This window comes from Pinus tabuliformis, chromosome 2_1 (genome assembly GCF_031772625.1).
Source record: "Pinus tabuliformis cultivar Carrire ecotype Pingquan chromosome 2_1, CPIR1, whole genome shotgun sequence".
NCBI lineage: Eukaryota > Viridiplantae > Streptophyta > Pinopsida > Pinales > Pinaceae > Pinus > Pinus tabuliformis.
This window is the reverse complement of record NC_142299.1, coordinates 824,958,594-824,967,581: the sequence shown is the minus strand read 5'-3', so window position 1 is coordinate 824,967,581 and position 8,988 is coordinate 824,958,594. Positions and strand designations below refer to the sequence as shown.

The 8,988-nt window shown below is 32.5% G+C and overlaps 1 pseudogene; it reads right to left on the bottom strand.

The window, feature by feature from the left end:
• Nucleotides 1-4,164: 4,164 nt before the first annotated feature.
• Nucleotides 4,165-5,514, bottom strand: LOC149203187 (putative RNA polymerase II subunit B1 CTD phosphatase RPAP2 homolog; annotated as a pseudogene).
• Between the last annotated feature and the right edge of the window lie 3,474 nt (nucleotides 5,515-8,988).

Below are 8,988 nucleotides of genomic sequence, written 5' to 3'. Positions count from 1 at the left end.
ATTCAATACTTCAAAGAATTTGTTGTCTTAACATGACTTGAAGGGTGGATAATGGGTACAAGTAGAATGATATAATCTGTGAAGCATGTTGCATTAGATTTGGTATTACTATGGTGGAGATTGGTATATGTTCTTTTAATATTATTAAATAAAAATTATAGGGATTATATTGACTTGAATATATGTCAAATATGATAGTCAACTTAAATTTTGGGGATTATATTGATTGGAATTCATGTATGATATGATCATCAAATTATGACTATATTTTATATTCGTGATGTCAATAATGATATAAGGAACTCTAGGAATTGTTGTTGTACGTAGAATCAAGATTATGTCTCATGATCTAGTTATCAGGGTAAACATAATATCCCCAGAATAGTAGAATCGATGTATGCATAAATAAATTAAGTATTTTTCAATTTGAATGATTCTTCCCCTTTTTGGGAGATTGTTAGAAATATAAGAATGCGCTCGTGCGAGGTTGACACTAAGAAATCAAACAGAGATGGAAAAAAAAGAGCAGATTTTGTCCAACCCTGTGACCGAACAAAACGTAAAATAGACTCAGTGTGTACAAAAATTTCTTATCTAGATGCCTGACACTTGTCGGTAATTTGAGAGAGGTGAAAGGAAAACATCTCTGCATAGAAACGTTCCATGGGGAGGTACTACATGTAATAAGAAAGTACATGTTTCAATATTGTTGCACCAACATGAACATTCTAGCACTCCCATATAAGTCAAAACCCTCAATTTTTGAGATAATAAGGGGAGGCGTGGATGTACAATTGTACTGTAAAACCGTGTGCAAGAATCTTTCATCTTTTTATCGGTCCTAAATCATATGTAATACACATTAAAAATAATACGAGTACCATGTTAAAAATTAAAACCAACAACTCATCTTGATCCACTACTTTTAAACTTTCCAGAACACATTCAAAATTATAAGCAGTGTAATTACAATAGTAATAGACACTCAAATTAAGGAAAAGTAGGAAGCATTCTAATAAATCTTAAAAACCATACATGTGTTACTACCCATGCTCCCACAAATGATACATAGAAGAGAGACAATATGAGGTATTTAGACTTAAAAAGTAAGAGAGATGGATTAGATTACCATGAACTCCCAACGAGGAGAAGTATTATAATTAAAAATATATATAGGTATACTTGATTAAATATGTCAACATATTCTCCTAGAAGGGCTTAGTTCAGTACATATACAAAGGAAAATCAAAGATGAATATACATTGATATCCATAATCCCGAATAGAGTGGAGTCCACTTCAAACAAGAAAGAAAGCAAGAAAAAAATAGATTTCTTCCATGGCTTAGATCAACGGCGCGGACCTTCGAAAAAATCCTTTGCTCTTGAGATAAACTAGGTACCGAGTTCATGAGATGCGGAATGGACAGTGAAAATAAGTGACTAAGTGAAGATCGACCTGTGATAGTATATGTAATAGTCAGCGGTTGTGGAAATTTCCCTTTAGAAAGGTAGAAATATAATGTTGTGTATATGAACATACCTGCATAGAATTTAAGGGAAACAAATAAGAGAAGATAATACTACATGTCCACTATAAAACAAATCTTATATAAAAATAATTGGCATCTTAATTACCTTGATGCAGGTTAACTAGATGCAGAGAGTTGTTTTTATATATCCATCAGAATTCAGAAAGACAGACTGTAGGAAAGAAAAAACACAAGAAGCAGAGTTTAACAACATAGAAAAAATGAAAGGTAGCCCTCGAAAATGAATTATATGACCACCCACCTACTGTTTTGAGTATTCGATATTGGACAACATAATGATGATTGGTACTAGAGCCTATACGGAAGATTAACTAGAAATTCCACAAAATTCAAGAATAAAAATAAACCCTCAGTACTCAATGGGGTAAACTGACAGTGCATTTGGACCCTAGATTTGAAAAGGAGATTACCACGAGACAAAACAAGTCTGAAGCCTAATGGTAAAATTTTAAGCCCCTGCTTGGGGCCAAACCAATACAAAAAAAGGAGAACATCAATACAATGGAACTAGAGAAATACGGTGGGTTGATCCTACAAACACATGCCATTTAGGCAAAATATAGATTGTAAGAAAATGGGTAAGTATCGCTGACCATTCGATTGTTAACCTATGTAAGAACACCAAAATTATTATAGATATAATGCCTCGAAAAAAAGTAAGAGTTAGAATTTACCTGAGAACGAGGCAGAGTCTCCAGGGTCGAGGAATTGCTAGGTTATTTTGGTGCACCTTCAGGTGGATGAAGAGGACGCCACATTGAAATTTATTCAAGGTAGCAGCGTCAAAAGGTAACATGTCCGGAAAACCAGAAACCATAGAAATCAAACCGTTAGCAAACTCGGAGTTTAGGCTCATGCAAATGAAAAAATACCTCTAAAAGGATACCCTCAGGATTCAATAAAAGAACTAGTGAACGAGGGAATTTTAAAAGACTAGACGACCCAATGGAAAGAAAAAAAATGAGAACTACTAACAACAAACTTTCATTAAAGGTAACTTGTGGTTGTAGGGGTGAAAATTACAACAATTCCAGGAGAATTTCTAGTTGTCGATCATCTTTTCCTACTGTCCATGGTGCACGGTGGTTCAGACAACGCACAGGCAGAAAGACCCAAATGAAAGTAGACTAGGTGGGGAGGTAAGGTTAGGGCTTCAAGAAACAAGCCTTTACCATTCGATTTGCTAAACTAATCTCCACCATCTAAGCATTAGATATGACAGGCCGTGTGAAATCTATATGGGCTGAAGGGATGTGGCAACTGATGACTCGATCACCATATTTCAAGGTCCAAAGAGCTGCCTTCTCACATACCACGAGACTTGTAACAAATTTACTAAGTATAATATGAAAATATATCCCACATTCATCACCCTAAAGAACCTTTGTAACCATTAACCATTATGATACCATAATTAAAGTACCACATAGGTGTAGGTAGTGGGTTATGTGCATTAGCTGAAAAGGTGTTGATTATAGTCTCAAGGGTAATTTTATATACAACAAGAATTAGATTCGAGTGAGTAATAACTTAAGGAATGAGAATCCCCACATTATAGTGCAAAACCCTTTAACTTATGAAAAATTAAATTAAATTTGAGTGAGTAATAACTTAAGGAATGAGAATCCCCACATTACCATTTAACTTATGAAAATTTAAATAGATTTAGGACATAACGAAAATGCATGGGAAAGTGTTAGGTGGTGAAACTTATGAATAAAGTATCATAAGATGAAATAAATATATGTATTTTTTATCCAAGTGTATGTTCGAATAGGATAGAAATAAATTCAATGATTTGGCATAGGTGGTGAAACTTATCAATAAAGTATCATAACATCAAATAAATATATGCATTTTTTATCCAAGTGTATGTTCGAATAAATTTGAGTGAGTAATAACTTAAGGAATGAGAATCCCCCACATTATAGTACAAAACCCTTTAACCTATGAAAATTTAAATAGATTAAGGACATAACGAATGCATGGGAAAGTGTTAGGTGGTGAAACTTATGATACTTTATTAAGGACATAACGAAAATGCATGGGAAAGTGTTAGGTGGTGAAACTTATGAATAAAGTATCATAAGATGAAATAAATATATGTATTTTTTATCAAGTGTATGTTCGAATAGGATAGAAATAAATTCAATGATTTGGCATACATGTACTTAAAAAGGAAATAAAACAAATATGTGCAAGAAATAGGTACATGACATACACTTAAGGATGTTTCATGGATTGATGAGGGTATTTCATATTAAAAAATGGTTTAATTGGCATGTTATTAAGATGGCATTGTATTATAGGATAGTGATGATGATGATGATAATGATGCAAGTAAACTTAGTGAGGAACAAGTGATTTTGGATGGACTTAGAGAAAATATTAATATGAGTTTATGCATCGTTGTATCAACCTCGTGCTCAAATATGAGTAGTGAGCACATAATTTTCCCAATTTTCCTTTCTGGACAATCTCCTTGCTCGTTTTTGGTTAAATATCAATCAATATTAGATTAGCTTCACAATCATAATAGACCCTTTGAAAGGAAATCTTGTAAATAAGGATTCATTTATCTAATAATGGTTTATGTTTGTTCATGAATCAAATTCATACCAAAGCTTGCTCCAAAGAGGAAATTGGAGTTGGCAACCTTAGATAACTAACCACTCCTGCGAAGGCAAGTGAAATGCAACTTGCTATAGCCCTTTCAATCCCAATTGACAAGCCACCTCCGGAAACGATCTTGTCAGGATACCTTCTTCCATTGACTATTAAAAAATCATCAACATCACTATCAACTCTACCATAGAGGTGAGGCACAATTTAACGTGTAATCCATTAGTGTAAAGCCATCCATGTAGTTCAAAATGGAGAAAGATGCGGATATCAACATCATAAATTGAGTAAGTTGAAAATTCACAAATTAACATACATTCAACACCCCATTATAATATTACTTGTTTGTTGGCGCTATCTAGTGCTCACCTCCAAGCTAAAGTCATCTTAGGTATTATCATACCATCACTCCTGTGCATCATAAGGTTCTTCATGCACAATAGAAGATAAACTTATCCATACGGGTTGCGTTGAACCAAATTTTTCTATATCAATTTGGGTCTTTGGGAATCTTGATCACCTCTACCAAGAAATATACAATTTCCAACCCTGAAAGCTATTATTAGGTGACCCAACCATGTTAGTTAATATCAAATTGGTCCCAGACTAAATTTATACCTTGAAATATGTTAAGAAAATATTTTTGTAAGTTGACCATTTGTTTACCCTAGAGACTAAACAAGTAATTATCTCATCATTATAGTTAAAGAAAAATATTGATGTACTTTCTTGACTAGAATCAACCTCCCTTGAAGAAAATGCATTTTTTTCTTTGATTAGTGACTTTACAAAAGCCTTTGTTGCTTCAAGCTGGGAAGCCTTAACATTTTCCTCATTGACTTTTGTTCTAAAATATTCCAAACTCATAGCATCATTACCAAATGTTGCACTCTGGCTCATGCTCTCCAAGGAAGGCAAAGCAAAAATCTATGAATTACTTGAATTATTTAAATTCCTCTTCTCAAGATCTTCAATATGGTCACTCTTCTCCAATTTATTTTCATCAACCCATGTAACACTTCAATTTAATTGGTTTATTCCTTGTGTCTTTAGGGAAGATCTCAATTTCATCACTTCTAGCTTATTATCATTCTGTAAATCTAGTTTTGTTTATAATTTTTTATCCTTTTGGTTTAGAGTCCCTTCTCTAATAACAATGGGACTTGTAGCACCATTCAAAGCAACATCACCGTGTTGTTATGCAATAATTATAGTGTTGTAAAATTCAGACTCATTTCTTGGAGCTACTTTTTTGAGAGAATTCTTACTTTTCTTAGGCCCTATTATCAAAGACAAGTTTTGAGTAAATAAGTGAATAATATGTGATCCTAAAAGAACCATACTTCCCAAACATCATTAATCAAAAAATCTAGAAAATAATGTCGACTATGCACCAATCGTAAGATGTTAACATTGTTACTTTCTACCTAATCCAAGTGTGAAACTCATACAAGTACTACTCCCGTTACTACATGTTAACTTTGTCTATAGGAAGATATATAATATAAGTATCATTCACAAAAATGATAATCTTTGTTCAATAAAAACACGAAGATAATTGTTTTTGGTTGCTTTAGTTTAGTAATAATAAATTGAAATGATCAAAACGTGAATGTGTTCTCTCCTTGATACTTCATCCAAAAGATATTTTTAAAGATATACCTCTAGTTCTTCAATGAGCTAAATGCATATCAATAGTTTCAAAAAGTTTCCATTATCTAAAAGAATTTTTGTATCACACGTTTGTAAGCCAACAATTAAGTAACCTCAAGAAGCTCAGAGATCAACAATATGAAACAAGCAAGAACACAAAAAACCATGAGAAATATGGAAATATGTTACTAGAAATGACAAATGAAAAATGAAACATGAAATGGATTCACCATGGGAAATGAGATTCTGAAGTTTCACAATGAGAAGCATTTTATAGCTATTTTAAACATAACACAAGAATAACTTAATGTTTTAATTATCAACCTTTGTCATATAAAAACAATGTCTTAAACAAATTAAATTTCTAAAAATGAGAAGCGATATCTCATTCAAATTTCATAGTACATATTCAGAACAAAAATCAACCATCCTCAATCGCATGATTCATACTATAACAATGTTTACAATAATGAAAATATGTAAAATTTCACTATACAGTTCATAAACTACCATAAATGCATCTTGACCCGAGATCTATTGAGCACCTAGGTGAATCAGAAAATTCCAATTTTCAACCTTTTAGGAGTCAATTATTAACATATATGGGGCAATATGGATCTATGATGCATATTGGTGATGGTTGTCTTCCATACCACATCTTGATGTCCTTGTTTTCATTTTTCGATAATATAATCCTCTTCATCTACTAGCTTGAGGAGCTACAAAGACATAATGATTCCCTATCCAACATTTGGAACCTTTGACAATTAAAAATTAATCTTAGTTCTACAAACACAAATTTCCACCTTATCCAACATTTGTGACCTTTGATAGTTCACAATTAAACTTCATATAACAAAGGTTATAATCTTCAATGTGTCTCAACAAGCTCTCACCAACTACCACTTCTACTTCTAAGGGGATGATATTTTGATTACCAAGACATACAAATACATGGGGGTCTACTAATTAGGGCCTTGGTTCACTTTGAGGCATGCTTTCTAGCCTACCCTTAACAAGGAAAATGGTTCACTTGCCTAATTCAAGAGAGTGATTTCAACTCCAATTCCTAGAGATATCTTGTGTGAGATATACCTCTTAGAACCAATAAACAAACAAATTCTCTTTTATGGCTCCAAGACCTGGGGAGCTAGCATGTTTTTAGTTAACTAGGATAAAACAGAGAGAATCCATGCCCTTCTATTACAATGCATCATCCATAGCAAATGCATAGTTCCACAATCGGTGATCCAATTAGAGTTCAATCAGATCATTTTATGATCTAGGCAATATTTGGAATTGTCTCCATTCTTCACATAGTTAGAACCTTGTGAGAATTAATTTTAGGTAGGGATCAATAATTTTTATCACTCAAGTCCAGCTGAGCAAGATGTCAACTTAAGGATGCACAAAGGAAATGTTCCATGTCACCTCTCACTTTCTATTCTTTTTTAAATAACTAAATTAATAAGTAAGAGAAAAGGGGGAATCCCCATTTGCAATTCATATTTATCATGACACTTCACACTTTGTATATTCAATAAACCTCATGAAGGAATAACAAAGTTTATAGAAGGAAGGTGAGTAGATCAAGCAAGACTGATTCTTAAGGATTTGGTAAATGGAGTTAAAAATGAAAACAATAGTGTTAAGATAGATAATGGAAAATTTCAACAAGGAAATTGTAAAATGAAAGTTACTAAAAATTGTACATAATACTGTAAAAGAAAGCTGAATGAAGGAAATTAGTTTAGAGAATAAATCACCAAATACGACCTTTTGCTTTGTCCAATGATAGAAAATATGGAGTGTTCCCTCTTATTAATATTCATGTTTCTTAAAGGAGACTAAAATGCCGTTAAAAATAACACACGTACAAGCAAAAAAAAGGCAACATCATTGGTCAAGAATAATTGACAGCCGATGCTAAACATGATCCCAGATGGAGCACTCTCGTCCTCGCTATTACAGTCGTGTTTAACTTATGTTAGAATCAGATCATAGTAGCACCACAACTCTAATTTTTGTGGCTTTTGGAATCTCCTATTAAAACGAAACATTTAACATGTGAAAAAAAAACCACATGTAACCCCTCAGTGTGCCTCCCCCTGTTAAACGGAATCATCAGCTTCGTAGAAAACAATATCGTTCTACCTATCATAGAGTAAGTGCATTTCATCTCCAGGAGACAACCACATACAAACTTTCTAAGGCACCCTCTGTTCCAATATCAACAACAAGATATTGCTCATTACCATAACATTTCTTTTTCTAATTTGGAATACTGGTAGCTTAGAAACAAGTCTGGTTAACGTCCTTATAATTTAGTATAATAATGCATAGAACTCATTTAAAATAGAGTACACAATTTTTGATGGACAAAAACAGATAAGAACCTCTAGTTCATTGTGCTCTATTTATGATTGACCAAAATCAACTTATCTTCCTTTCCAAAATCAAAAATTTTTTTTTTTCTTATTCGAAATTCCAAAGGACGATATTTTTCTTTCATATAAACAAAACCTTAATTAATTCTGTTAATTTTAAACCCTAGAAAAAGAAGTTCATTGTCACTTTTAATACAATTGCTCATCTTCTTCACACCTCCGATAACATATATAAAATGAAGAACCATAACAAACCGAAGATAATTACCTGAATTACATTGTTAAAAGCATATTGTATTACATTTCTATTTAATCTTTTCATGTTGTTCTTAACCCCACCTTGAGCTTTGATGATTGTCATTTCCTGAAAAAATTGTGTCATTACATAATCAGATAACGAAGGAAAATTTTTAAAATAATCTACATAAATGAGATATTTAAGCTAATAATAAATACCCGTAAAAATAGGAAGCAACCATTTAGTAGAATATAACTTTGCAATATTGTAAACAACCTAAGACTTTTCTGCTATTTTGATTATATATGAGAATGTTGTAAATGACAGATTTTTTCTTCTATTTCGGTTATAGCGGAGAGCAAAGAATCCTTTCTATCTGACTTAAACTAACAGTTCATTGAAGCTATCAAGAATAAAAAATCAAAAACCTGTATTAAATTATCAATGTGTCAGTGAGTTAATTTCAATTGTAGTTATCTCATGGATTGAGAATTCAACAATGTGATAGAATTGATTTACTTCTACAATTTAAGAGAG